Raw genomic sequence first — 15,018 nt, forward strand, 5'->3', positions numbered from 1 at the left:
CTGCTCTGCTAGGGGCATTTCAGGGGTGCCTCTTGGTCAAATGCATAAGGGACCCCTCGGTTGGAGTGCAAACACCCAGAGCAGCCTTGTGCCAGCAGAGGCGCTGTGGGGCTCTGAATGTATCCACAGAGCTGATGCTGCTCATGCTCAGATCCCAGCTGAGAAATTCCCAGCCCACAGCAGAGGCTGTGCACAGCCCAAGGCCTTGACAAACAGGGCTGGCCAAGCACTGCTAACTCTTGCCTCTCAACCTAACTCCAACTCTGACAAGAGGATATGGGAGGATTGCTGTTCCAAGCTAGCGTGGCAAGGAAAACTGGAAGGTGACCCCCCCAAAACGGGAAATGGAGCTGTGGCTCAGGTGGTAGCCCAGCCACTAGGAGCTTCAACCTTCAAAGAACACCCACACCCTGAAGTCTCACAGTGGCAATGAAAACACATTAGGAAAACAAGCCCCCAAAGATAAAGGTGAGAAAGGAACCAAGTCCTGGTCCTTCTTTCCTGACTTTCCGGAGCTCTTCCCATTCAAGAGCAGCAGAAGGCACATCTCCTCCCATGCTGGACACACTCATGTGCACAAGTAGGCCCCGGGATGCTCCTGTCCCAGCTGCACACAGGTAGAGAGAGCTTCTTGCCATAGCACATGGGCCTGGGCTGTGGAGCCAGGGGAAGATATTGCAGGATTCAGGAACCCCATCCTACTCAGCCGAGGAGAGCCAGGACCTTGGGGTCAGGAAGGATTCTGGAACACCATGGCATTCTCCCTTTGTGCCCACCTCCTGGGAGGACCCTGACCCACAGAGAAATGCTAGCTGAGTGGACTCTACTCAGAAGCTCATGGACCCCTTCCCTACAGGCCTTGAGGCCACAGGACAGCCCAACAGCCTTCTGTATCCTTCAGTTTTCTACTGGAAAATAGGAAGGGCTACACAGCTCCCAAGGCTAACCACCCAGGTTGGCTTGTGTGCTGCCCCCCAAAGGAGAAAGCAGTGAACCCTGTAGAGTTCTGAGGAGGCACTGACCCCCCCCATGCCAGGCAGGTCAGCACCCATTGGAGGCTGGCAGCAGAGGACCCTGTCTAGTCTTCAATGCCAGGAGGCGCACTGTGCAGTTGAGGAAGCAAGTAGAGGAGGCCCGGTGTCCAGGAGAGATGCCCAGCATTGAATGCTGGGGCCAAGCCTGAGCTAGAATTGGTCAGCTTGGCCATTAAAGGTTTGGCCCTGCACAGCAGCCAAATGCATAGCACGAGTAACACACTGGCACTAGGAGGGTGCACAAGACAGAGCCCTCACTCACAACATGCTTGATCCTGGCAGGAGGCCTTCATGTTGGCTGCCAAGAAGAAGCTGCTCAAACGATGTTCGAGGGAGTCTCAAAAGATGGTGAGTGACTGAGACCTCGGCCAGGATGCCTCACTGAGAAAATGCTAGCCTTAACTAGCTCTGTTAGCCTTGGAGCTCACGCCCGAGGGCGGCAAGCAGAAGGGAGGATCACACTGTGGGAGATTGGAGCCCTGATCAGTGAGCTGTCAGATGGGAAGGAGGAAGCAGAGCCAGCAAAGCCAGGGCTTGGCAGAGTTTAGAGGGAGGCTGGTTGGCAAAGGTGGGCTACTACCCTTTGGGCTCTGCATACAACAGCCTAGAGCTGGACCTGTACTGTTTGGAGTTGCAAGCAGCAGGGAGGGGCTGTGGACAGAGGGCTCACAGGTTCTCCAGGACCCTGTGCTGTGGGAGGCCCTGTGCAGATGCAGGCTGTCTGAGAAGTCTGCTGGGATTGGGGAGGGGTGGGCCCTGGGCGCTGACCATCACTCTGCCAATCCTACAGGCGATGAGCAACGGCATCATTCCCTATCTGAGAATCATTCTGAAAGACTTTATCCTGATTCAGGTGGACTACGAGAACATCAAGGATGTGAGTAGCCAGGACCTAGCTGGCCGCTTGGAGCTGGCGTCCTGAGCTCTGGCACTGCTGGTGGCCTCAAGGCCATCCACTGAGCTGAGTGCAATGCCTCTGGGAGCAGGTGCCGCCCACAGCCGCCTGACCCCTGTGCTGTGGACACAGAGCCCAGCTGGGACTTCAAGTCCCATAAGGGAGGATCTGGGGCCCCACCTGGAAGCAGATTCCTAAGACAAACAACCTGTGGCCCAAGCCAGGCCTTTTCCCCTGAAGCCACAATGTTCCTCCTAGCTCAGAAGGGTCAGTCCTCACACTGTCTGCACCTGACTGCATGCTGGGTCCCCAGCCCTGCCCTCTGTGAGTTGGTCCTCTTTCTGTGCATGCACATGGGATCCCGTGGCTAGAGGAGGCCCTGCTCAGAGGCCCTAAGTGCAGAAGGGCCCCATTCTAACTGCAATGCCCTCTGCCTTGTAGGTGGCGAGAAGGAAAGTGAAGAAATTGATCAAGGTGATCAAGGTATCTGCCCAGAGAGAACAGGGCTGGTGGGGGCCAGCAGGGTGGTAGAGTCAGGCCTGCCCCTCTGCTTTTCTTCCTTCAGACAATGGCAGGATAGAGAAGTCCTACCCCAGGGAGGGTGGGTTGTGAGGTGGCACCCAGGAGATTCCCCGCTGGCAGGATGGAGTGTGAGGACATGGCTGTGAGGTCCCCAGCAGCCTTTGGAGGCTCAGTGGAAGTTGGGTTTCCAGAGCAGTCAGAAAAACTGGGTCCCTCCCAAGACAGCCTAGCCCAGCCCTGGCCAGTCCAGCCCTGTCACTGCCCTTGTGCTGTCCATGGCCAGGAAAACGAGATCCTCGAGCAGATGAAAGAGCTGCAACACAGTTGTCGCTTTTATAATATTCAAGTCGACCACCATTTTACTGAGTGGTTCAGGGGCCTGGAGCGGCTCAGCAAGGATGCCAGGTAGGTTGCCACTCTCTGAGGCAGGAGAGGGGCCGTGCCTAGGACAGAGTCCAGAGGGACAAGTTGTGTTACCTGGGTGAGGGGGATGGGACTGACACTCTGGAGGGCCTAATGGCAGGTGGGCCACCAAGCTCCAAGCCCAGGCCAATTCTGGCAGGGAGCTGTACACAGCACTTGGTCTCCTCACCGGCTCATTTGTCTTAGCTATGAGCTGTCCTGTGCCCTGGAGCCCTGCAGGCCGACTGGCTGTCCAAGCAAGAAGCACTCAAGTGTTGGCAAGTCTGGGAAGAAGTAAGTGGATGGGCCCTGGCAGTCAGGGACCAGGGTAGATGGGGGGGGGGGGGCTGGGCAACCCTCTGGCCCCAAAGCCTGGGGCTGAGTTCGCCCAGCTAACAGCAGCCCTGTTGCTGGGCTTAGAGGTTCAGCTCTCTGGGCCTCACTTTCTTCTCCTACAAAGTCTCTGGGATCCATCCCTGAGAAGGGGTCAGATTAAGGAAAGCAGTGATTGCCAAGAGACTGGACTGGAGCCTCGTGCTAGCAGGGTACTGGGGAGTGGGAGCTTGGAATGTGCTTGGGGCTTGCACTCCAAGAACCTCTCTAGTGCCACCATTCCCACAACACTGCCTTCCCTTGCAGTGGCGACTCCCAGCCAATCCAAAAGACCTTTCCCCAGAGGACAAAGAAGGAGCATAGAGTGCGCTTCCATCTGCCTCCCACGTAGAGAAAGGGCCAAAACCTGTACTATCATCTTGGTCTGGCTGAACCAGGGCTAATCACCACAAACCTACAGTGGCCCAGGCCACACCCCCCCTACATTCACCTCCAATTCTGAAACCCTCTCAATCCTTCATCCACAATCCTATTTTAAGTGAAGTATGGCAGCCTTGCCTATTAGAATGTTACAAAAACAAAAAACACAAAAACAAAAAACCAAAAACGCACAAAAAAAACACACAAAAAAACCCCAAAAACCAAAAAAGAAAAAAAAACCACAAAAGAAACAAAACAAAACCCCAACTCTGCATCGCCCCCTGTGGGGCCGGCAGGAGGCAACTCTTTGCAGGAAGGTCACTGAAGCACTTCCTGGAGGGAAATAGGATCAGCTTCTTGGAAGAGTCATGGAGTCACAGTGTGTTGGGCTTCCTCTAGCCCTGCTGACATATCTGATGTGGTTCCCTGTATCACAGAGCTGTTACAAAGCACTCTGTGCTAGTGATGTGAGCAAATGTCTCATTCAGGAGCTATGCCAGGGCGGGCCTGGACAAGGAAATTGTTCCTGCTCTAAAGAGTGTACGCTGTGTCTTGGGGCACTTTGGGACAAGTGCTGGGGTTGTGTTGGTATGTGTTATCCTCAGAAGTAAAGTGACACTCCTCCCACTTCAAGAGCACAGTAGAAGAACTGTATGAGCCTATCCCCTCTCTCTTCTGGGCTCTCACAGATGGACACACCCAGTTGAATTGGAACATTGTTTCCTTCCCTAGTGCAGAAGAACTTTCAGAACATGAGAACCTGGTTTCTATTTTAGAAACTGTGAACCAGCCTCATCACCCAAATGTGTCTGTTCCAAAAAATAATGTTCAAGGCCCCTTATCCCGGTGACAAAGAGCACCCGTTTACCGTGGTCTAGTTTGATGACCGCATGTCCATACCTCAGTGTAAAATATCCTGTGAGTCCATGGGAGCATCCAAGTACCGCTGGTTTCATAATGCCTGCTGTTAGTGCATCTATCCCGAATGCTTGGACTACAGAAGTGAGACCGTCAAGTGTATGAACTTTATTTTTCAAAGAAGAAAAATGTAAATAGAAAGCATCTTAGTCAGAAAGACATTTGTACGCATGAGAGTTCCTCAGAGAATCGACCTGTGGCATCAGAGTGCCAACAGGTTATGAAGATGTCAAGAATCTGGATTGCATTACCTTTAAGGTATGGTATATCCAGGGATGTCTTCAGTTACAAGGTTATAACTGCTCTTGTTCTTTATTCCCCACCGGTAACATAGCTTTACCTTTGGATACTTGTATAACTTTGGTCATAAGGACAACAGGTACACAGAGAATTCCTAAAAGATCTGAGTTTGTAACATAAAGCCTGATAATCTTTTCTTTGGTATTGAAAAGCTTTCTGTCTTCAAAATTATAGCATTAAACTGTTAACATGAACAATGATTTCCTGACCTGCTACTGAATATGTCATTCTTTATTGTTCCCTGGTACTCTGTAAGTATAGTAGATATTCAAATATATCTACTATATGAAAAATTACCATAGGAAATTTAAGTTAAACATCTTTACTTTGGTTTTAGAAAGCAAAAGCTTATTGTATTTATAATTTAAAAATATGTAGTAGAATCTATCCCGTAATACATATGCTGACAGTGCTTTAGTGAAAATTTGTCATTCTCTTCCATTCCCTTCCTGAAGTGCTGATATAGATCATAGTCATCCCTATGAATTTCAAGGCACCATGCCTTTTTTTCATACTTCATTAATTTAGCAAAAATTTTTGACAAGGTGTTGTGCACAGGGGTACAGTTACAAAGTAGGGCAGTGTGTACATTTCTTGTGATATCTTACACCCTGTTTTACTTTCCCTTCCCTAGGTCAGGTAGACATATATATATATATATATATATATATATATATAATACACAGTGTACCAAGAACATATACAGTAGCCACGTGGCCTACACCAAAGAAAATTCGCCTAGGGCTTTAAATGTAATATTGACAGTAGACAATATATCAACAATAGTCTTATATGATTGTACATACATAGCTTTTGAGCTATGTGATCCACTGAGAGGTCTATTTTTGACCTTTATATTTTGAGTAGTTGTTGGTTTTGGATACATAGTGTAGGGTCGCTGACCTACACCTGTGGGAAATACCATTTGACAAGAAGTTTTTGGTTTCACAGACCTGGTCTCTACTATCTCACCCTTCCCCCACCTTAACAGTCATCTATCAAGGAGATCATGCCCCTTTGTTTTCTGTGTTCTAGGCTTGTCTCGCTCAACATTATTTGTTCAAGTTCTGACCATTTCCCTGCGAATACCAATATTTCATCATTTCTGATAGCTATGTAATATTCCATTGTGTATAGGTACCATATTTTTTGGATCCATTCATCTGTGGAGGGGCATCTGGATTGTTTCCATATTTTGGCTATTGTGAGTTGTGCAGCGATAAACATGGAAGTGCAGATGTCTTTTTGATATCTTGGGACCTGTTGTTCAGGATAGATGCCTAGGAGTGGTATGGCTGGGTCATAGAGTAGGTCTATGTTGAGCTTTTTGAAAAACCTGCATACTGTTCTCCAAAGTGGTTGTACTAATTTGCACTCCCACCAACAGTGGAGAAGGGTTCCTCTTTCCCCGCACCACCTCCAGCATTTGTTGTTGCCTGAGTTCAGAGTATAGGCCATTCTAACTAGAGTCAGGTGGTATCTCAGGGTTGTTTTTATTTGCATTTCCTTTACTGCCAGGGATGTTGAACATTTCCTCATATGTTTCTTTGCCATTTTTATCTCTTCTCTTGTGAAGTCTCTCTTTAGCCCCTTTGCCCATTTCCTAATTGGTTTACTGGGCTTGGATGGGCTTAGTTTTTTGAGTTCTCTGTAGATGACAGATATTAGGCCTTTGTCTGTTGCTGTGCTGGTAAAGATCCTTTCCCATATGGTTGGCTGTCTTTCTATTTTGGTGGCTATGTCCTTAGCTGTGCAGAACCTTTTTATTTTGCAGTAATCCATTTGTTGAGTCTCTCCCCTAACTGTTGTGCCCCTGGGACTCTATTCAGGAAGTTCCTTCCTGTGCCTATAAGTTCTAGCGTCTTTCCTACTCTGTCCTTCAGTAGTTTCAAGGATTCAGGTCTGATGTTGAGGTCCTTGATCCATTTTGAGTTGATCTTGGTGCATGGTGATAGGCTAGGATCCACCTTGAGTTTTCTGCATATGGCTGCCCAGCACCAGTAGTTGAAGAAGCTCTGTTTATTCCATTGTAGGTCTTTAGCTCCTTTGTCGAATATCAGCAGACTGTAAGAGTGTGGTTTTATTTCTGGATCTTCACTTCTAATCCATTGGTCTTCAGGTCTGTTTTTATACCAATACCAGGCTGTTTTTGTTATGATGGCTCTATAGTAGAGCTTGACGTCTGGTATTGTGATACCTCCTGCATTGCTTTTTTTTGCCTAGAATTGCTTTGGCTATTCTAGGTCTTTTGCTGTTCCATATGAATTTATGGATTGCTTTCTCTATTTCAGTGAAGAATGTAGCTGGGATTTTTTTTTTTTTTTTTTTTTGCCAGTCCTGGGGCTTGGACTCAGGACCTGAGCACTGTCCCTGGCTTCTTTTTGCTCAAGGCTAGCACTCTGCCACTTGAGCCACAGTGCCCCTTCTGGCCATTTTCTGTATATGTGGTGCTGGGGAATTGAACCCAGGGCCTCATGTATAAGAGGCAAGCACTCTTGCTACTAGGCCATATCCCCAGCCCCATGTAGCTGGGATTTTGATAGGGATTGCATTGAATTTGTATAACAATTTGGGCAATATGGCAGGGGGGAAACACAGAGAATATCTTGCTTATGTAATTTACCAGTCTACCTTGAGCTTACACATACATATTGTTTGTTTTCTTGATTAATGTATGCAGACATTTCTTTTGTATGTTGACTTTTATTATTATTATTATTTCCATTTTGAGTCTCTGGAAAAAGGCCTGAGGCCCAGACCTTGTCTGAGATAATACATATTTCTAAAAAGACAAAGTCAACAGTTTGATTTGCAAATTAACTCTCACAGATACTTCTTTAATACTTAACATTTAAATTCATATTATTGGGAGAGCTCTTTTAGATTTACTTACGTGTAGATTATTATCATCTTCATTCCAATGTATAGGTTAGTTACTTCTTTTCTAAAACTTGATTGCATTCACAGTTGCTTAGAATCCTTTTTAAACTCAGAATTTGTGACCATAGCCTCTAGACGATCAGGTATGGAAGACTGGCCTACAGAAATATCTCAGTGGTACCATGCTTGCTTAGCTTGCCCTAGGCCCTACGTTCAATCCACAATCCACAAGAAGACAGACATAGAAACAAAATATAATATATATGTATATAATATATATATGTCTATATATATGTCTTGGAGCTTGAACTTTGGGCCTTGGGCACTGCCCCTGAGCAATTCAGTTCAAAGCTCTACCACTTGAGCCACAGTTCCACTTCTGGTTTTCTGGTAGTTATCTGGAGATGAGAGTGTCATAGACTTTCTTGCCTAGGCTGGCTTTGAACCATCATCCTCAGATCTCAGCCTCCTAAGTAGCTAGGATTATAGGCATGAGCCACCAGCACCCATCTTGATGTAGCATTTCTCACAAGAATGTCTTGCAGTCCTGCAGGTCTTCATGCTAAACTTTCCTGATCTTACTAGAAAGATTATCAAAACACTTTTTGTCTCAGTTATGCATGCAAAGAAGATAACAATTCTGCCAATGTGATATGAATGACTCTAAACCTACTCCCGACTCCAAGCTTCACAACCAAAAAGCCATAGAATACTGTAATAGCACTTTACTTCTAGATTGTTGTAAGAAGTGTCTTCAAGTAGTCACAGTTAAAGATGATCATTGACACCAGTAATGAGTTTGACATACTACCTCCTAGTGGCAAAACCATGGTCACAGCCAGTGTGGCTGTAGGCCAAGAGAGACGATCCAATGGGCTGGGCCTTTTATATTGTCAAATTCAGAAACAAGTCACTACTGTACAACTCTTAGAATGCCCAAAATCTAAAATGCTAAAGAAAATGCAGAGTGATATGGAGAAACCAGGTGTTCTACACTGATTGGTTCTGAGAACCGAAGTAGTATGAGAAGCAGTGTGGCCCCTTGTAAGGCAATGGGCAGCTTGGAACAAACTAAACATATCTCTAGCATATGATGCTCAATATGGCACTGGTCCAAAGGAGTGTGAGATCTCCTCTGCACAAAAACTACACACAAATGTTTATAGCAGTTTTATTCATAACTGCTCAAAGCTGGAAGCAACGAAAAACTATTGTCATTAAAAGACATGTAAGAAAATTAAATGAATATTACTAAGTTTTAACAAGGTGGGGGAGGTGGGAAATCAGTGGGTTTTTAAATTATTTTTTGGAATGGTTTTTTTCAAATTTTTGTATTTTAAACAGTTGAAACATTTTTAGTCTTATAATAGAGTCATAAAAATAGTAGAAATAACAATTCCTTTAACTCCAAATATTAACATTTTGCTGCATTTTCTTATCTCTCCTCTCTGTATGTATCTGCACTGCATTTTTTTCTGATTCAGAATAATTGAAGGCACTATACTCTTTTCTGCTAAACACGTCAGAGTTCCATCTTATATAGTAACCACATTATGATTAAGTCAAGACATTGTCATTGGTATAATGACCTACCTACAAACATATTCATTTGTTTCCAATTATCTCATAAATGAGTTTTATTTGAAAAGAGAATAAAGAATTCTGGTTCAGGGCACAATCAAGGATTACACTTGCATTAACTGCCATGACTCTTTGCCTTTGTAGTCCTTTCTCAAATAGGGACTGTCTCTACTTAAAAAAAATATGGATCTTAGTTTTAGGGCAATTTTAGGTTCAGAGGATAGCTGAGTGAGAAGTACAGAGAGCTTTCATACATCCCTGGACAGCTTCTCCCAGTACCAACTACATCAGAAACATACGCTGAGTACAACTGATGACCCAACATTGATACATCATCATGCTGAGACCACAGTTTACATTAGAGTCCACTCTTGTCCATTTGATAGGTTGTTAACTGTATGACACTGATCTATCATTATATGCCAGACAGAATATTTTCACTATCCTAAAATCATCTGTTCTCAACTTATTCCTCACTGGGTCCCCACATTTTCTTGACCATATCTGATCATTTTACTCTCTCCATAGCTTTGCCTTTTTAAAAATGCCTATTTGGGGGACCACACAGTGGGTAGATTTTTTAGATTAACTTTTAAAATATTAGTAATATGCATTTATTTTTTTCTCTTGTCTTTTCATGACTTAACAGTTCTGCACAATAACAGCAATAGTTATATTAGACCATTAGCTTAGAGGATTAAGGGTGTGGTACCACAAGCCTATAATCTCAGCACTTGAGAGGCAGAGGCAATGTGGATCAAAGATTCAAGGGCAGCCTAGGCTACATAGGGAGACTGTTTCAAAAACATAACAGAGCACCAACCGTGGGTCATTTCTAGGGGCTTTGCACTCACACTGTGTTAGGTCTCACCTTGAAAATTAACAGCTTCCTTTGGCATTTAAGAGTTCTAGGTTGTTTAGAGGTTGAGTGAAATTCCTAAGCCTGTTAACTGGTCACAGTCTACCAACTCTCATAATTAGCACAAGACCACTGTATTGTGTAAGTGGCATTCTGTATTCAACAATGACTAACTGATCCATTTCAGACTGTTTACTTAAGAAGAGGGGGCATTCATCCACAATCAATGCTTCTGGGCATTTAGCATATTGGGTACCAAGAAAGTGAGATGCAACACGAATGGATGTGAATGAAGGCACAACCCATTCCTCTTCTCCTTCTCACTGCTCCCCACCCCGTCCCTGACACCAATCCTGGCACTGTGGTGACTCCTAACTAAGTCTTATCTGGTCATTGAGCTTCATGACCTTGAAAGGTCATTTCTTTACCCTGAGCTTGGGAACTCTGAATTGGATGATAACAAAGGTCCTTTGTAACTCAGAGGTTCAGTGATTGGGGTAAGACAAAATGTCGCCTTCCTTGTGAATTTCCAAACATAATTATTCTTTACCCCAAATCTCAGCAAGGGACAGATGCCAGACTATGAGAAGTGTCCCAATTTCTAGAAGTTACCTGCATGCTAGATCAAAGATATGTGTAGAGTACCAGTCAGAAAAATGGACAGGCAATACAACTCATCAGCAGACATGCAGGGCTAAATATTTGTGTCCAATGAAAGTCGTGTTCAATTTTTTTTTTTTAGTTAGAACGTTAAAAGTGTATTTGGAGACAGCATGAGTACAGGTAGTGGCTGAAATAGTTGGTAAACTGATAGGTAAATAACAAGACAGGAAACTTGCTTGCTTCTTAGAGATGTAGAAACCTGTAGAATGAAAAAGGAGGAAAAGTAATGGTGGGTGCGGTGGGTATGAATAGGTCCCCAAGAAGGGACTCTGGGCAGTAGAAACACTTGAGATGAAGTTCTATCATCTTGAACCAGGATAGACTAGGAAACATGAGGTATGGTAAACGGCAGCCAAGAATGCAAAAACTCAGTTTAAAGTAAATAAAGGAGAATGATTTTCACCCACGAACTTTTTAAGATTAAGGGATCAAAGTTGTTTTAGGGGAGAATTAGGCAAGATAGACCAGGGAAAATAAGGTGAGTGGCAGCTAGGGATTTAGAAAGTGTATTTAGAAGCATAGCACTTGCACTCCTTTGTAAGCTGCAGTACTAACACAAGAAGAGGGAAAAAATCAAGAGTAGCTTTCTCAATCTGACCTTGCCTGCTAGCCCCAGACATTTAGTGTGCTCTAAAAGCTAAGAAAGGATATATTAAAAAAGAAAGAAAGAAAAGACATGTATCCTAGAGAAGCAAATACTTGGGAAATGGCTTCTCCTGCCACAAAGTGCTTACCTCAAAAGATAAACATGTATGGCAGGACACATTCTATCTCAAGGATAAACAACCAGTTTTAAAATATATGGCAGAAGGCATTCTTTCCTAAAATGGATACCCAAACATAATGGCCAATTTAAAGTATAGCCAGTCTTGGAGCCCCTGAGCCCAAGTGGTAGCAGTGCAACACCAAGAATGATTAGAACAAAGAATAAACGCCAGTCTGCACAACTTTAAGTTAGACCACCTTTATCACATGATATATATCCTGATGTCAAAGAGCCCAGTGTGTGTCCTCCCCTCTGAAAGCACCCACACTCCGTTAAGAGAGTGCCCTTGCCTTTCTGCTTATCTGGTTTTTTGGGATTATTTTGTCTGCTCATGGTCTGCTTGCCTGCTTACTTACTCAATAAGGCTCTGTCAAGTTTTCTTCCCATTGTGACTTTTGCAGAAATTCTTATTCTGCGATCAAAGTCAAGGAGCCCAATGAAGAGTCCCTACTTTCAGAGGGAAAGTTTACAAACCCTCACCTGCATCCAGTGACAGTCCCTTGCACTTTCCTCAAGAAACCTTCAATCGAGTTGCACTAAGTACAAGTGGGCACTTTGAGCATGTTGCCCTTGCAAATATTTAGGAGAGAGACAGCTCTCATTTTGGCTTGATACTGCAGAAAGCATGGACCATGTACTTTGTTATGGGTTAAGAGTTTGGGCCCCACCTGATATCTCAGTCAGTTGATATCTCCTTGTCTCCATCTGAGCCTAGCCTATCTTGTGGCTGGATGCACAATGCTTTATTTTTTCCTTGCAGTATCTTCCCTTCCTACACTTCCACACCTCATTCATGTATCCAAAGTCGAGTTTTCACTTTTGAACAATGTTGGTCTCCTAGATCCCTTTGTTAAGCAGTGACCACCGGCTGGAGACACCATTTCAGAGTCAGTCTCAGCCTCCAAACATGTGCTGCTTCGTGAGATCAGGGTTCATAGGGGCTTTCTCTTCACTGTAAGCCCACCTCCTAGCTTCAGGCTCAGCACAGAGCCACATACTCAATGTCTATGACGTTGGTAAGCTGTGACATTAATAGTGACAATTATTATAGGATGACAGTACTTTTGACAAAGACTATTTCTTCACACACACACACACTCTCCTATCCTTCCCCACTTTATTCTGTGGAAAGACTTAAGACTGTGATATTTTTGCAAAAACGTCCACATTGAGGAGCTACCTTGCCCAATCTCACAGAGCACCTCTGGTGGGGTCAGCTTCCTCGAAGCCTTGATCTCTCACAGGGATTCTGGTGGGTGGTGGAAGGGAAAAGAAATGCCTCCAAGTCCTCAGCACCCTAGCTTCACAAAGATACGCAGCTAAACACACTTCCAAATCCTCAGATTGGCCGTGCACACAAGGCTCTTTGCGCCATGACCTCGGGGGGCCTACAGGACATTGGCCCTGGCAAGCAGGAAAGCTCGCCGCCTCTCCCGCAGCCCGGCCTCTCCGAGTCCCCGTCTCGGACGCGGGAGTGCCCCGGGGAGCTGGGTGTGCCCGCGGGCGGGGCGGCCAGGTCTTTGGCCTGGGAGCCCGGCGGCGGCGCGGTCGCCGGGTGCTAAGCGGGCAGCACTGGGGCGCTTTGGTCCTCCCGCCGTCCCGAGTGCCGGCCTGGCGCTGGACCTAAGCGGGGTTCTCCGCCGCTCGCTCCACCCGGACCCCCTCCTCCTCGCCACCCCCCCCCCCCCCGCACAGGTGACCACACCCCTTCACGGCGTGTCCCCCGGGACCTGGGTGTGAGGCGGCGCTGCCGGCGCGGAAAGGGGCGTGTCCGAGGTCCGCGGCCCCGGCGGCCAGAGCACCTGCGCGGGCTCCGGGGGTGCGGCCGCCCGCGAGCTTCCCCGCCCACCCGCCGGGAGCCCCTGCCGGCCCCGCCCCGTCCCGTCTGGGGCCTTCCAGCGGGTCGTGGGCTCCCAGTCGGAGCGGGGGTGGGGGAGGGTCCCGCCGCCCGCAGCGCCAAGTCTCGCGGTGCTGCTAAGACCCCGGAGCCGCAGGCCCGGCGCCTCCCCCGCGCGACAAAGGCTGCGCGCGGGAAGGAAGCCGAGGCCCGGGCCGGGGAGCGGCGGAGAGCGCGAAGCCGCGGCCGGCTGCGGCGAGGACCGCGGGGAAGCCGCCCGCTAGCGCCCTCCTTTGTGTGCGCGGACGCGGCGCTGGGTCTCCGCCGGTCTCCCCGACGCCCCGCGCCGCCCTCGCCCCCGGGGCGCCGGGCCTCCGCAGCAAGATGGCAACCCCGGCGGCCGTTAATCCTCCGGGTGAGTAGCGGCTGCGGGCCAGGCCCGGCCTGGAGCCGGCGGCGCAGGTCCGAGCGCAGCGCTCACTGCGCGCGCTGGGCGCCCCGGGCTGAGCGGCGCCGGCTGTCCGTGGGCGCCGCAGCCCGCGTCTCCACCCCGTCTCGGCCGACGCCGGCCCGGTTCCTGCCGGCTCGGGCCGGGTCCCGCGGGCGGGCGGGCGGCAGAGCCCGGGGTTGGTGGCGCGGGGAACCGCAGGGCCCGCCCGGAGCCCCTGCAGCAATTCCGACAGTCGCCTTTGCCCCGCGCTTCCCCGTCCGATCCCCGCGTCCCCGGAAAAGCGCGGGGTCGTGGCCGAAGTGAGTGTAGATGATGGAGGGAAAAGTTTGGCGCCGAGAGTCAACAGGATGGGGCTCCCGGGGTTCCTCCTTCTCGATCTTTACAACTGGCCACCGTGTGTCCAAATTCTTCCCGGGCTGGACAAACTTAATGTAACCAACGGTGCGGCCCGGTCCTGTCCAAGCGCCGGTGCTGCGCACCTGTCAGCCTCGCCGAGCAGCCTGAAACATCTGCTCAGCCATCGTCTAGTAGGAATAATTAACTTCTTTTGGAATGATAGCAAAGGAAACCCCATTTTAGTTGTGAAACTTCCATGTGGCGCGAGCACTGCTGGAGAGTTTTGGGTGTTGTGCCTGTAGTGCTGTGGGCATGACAGGCTGCTAAGTCAGGGACGGAGCTCAGCACTCAGGAAAGTTACACGAGAAGGAGGTACTGTGCCTTGGGAGACAGTGTTGAGTGAGAAATCACAATGTCTGGCAGAGAAAACTTCGGGCATCCTGTCCTTCTGCACTAGTCAGGGAAAGCGTGTGTGATTTGCCTAGACCTTACAGGACTGGAAGGCTGAGGACCTTTGCAGGTGCAAGTCATGAGGGCTTGCTTCCCAGTATCAGTCGGGAGGTCACCAAGGGGGTCGGTGCACCACTGGGATGTTACAGAGATTTCACATCCAGGTTCATGGACGTGGCCAGGCTTTAGGACCTCTAAGCGCAGGTATGATGGACTTTGTCTCCTTGCATTAAGAGAGAGACTACAATGATGAAGAGCAGAGAAGTTCCACTATCACTTTCTTTCTAAGGAATAACTTGCCAGCCATTCTCAAATAACTTAGACAAAAGGTAGTAAAACTAGAGGTGTTGAGGCAAGGTTTAAAATGAGAC

General features: G+C 47.8%; 1 pseudogene; it reads left to right on the forward strand.

Annotated features, from left to right (window-relative positions):
• Positions 1-3,834: 3,834 nt before the first annotated feature.
• On the forward strand, positions 3,835-4,577 carry LOC125368190 (annotated as a pseudogene).
• The last annotated feature ends 10,441 nt before the right edge of the window (positions 4,578-15,018 follow it).

This window comes from Perognathus longimembris, chromosome 20 (assembly GCF_023159225.1).
Source record: "Perognathus longimembris pacificus isolate PPM17 chromosome 20, ASM2315922v1, whole genome shotgun sequence".
NCBI classification, from domain to species: domain Eukaryota; kingdom Metazoa; phylum Chordata; class Mammalia; order Rodentia; family Heteromyidae; genus Perognathus; species Perognathus longimembris.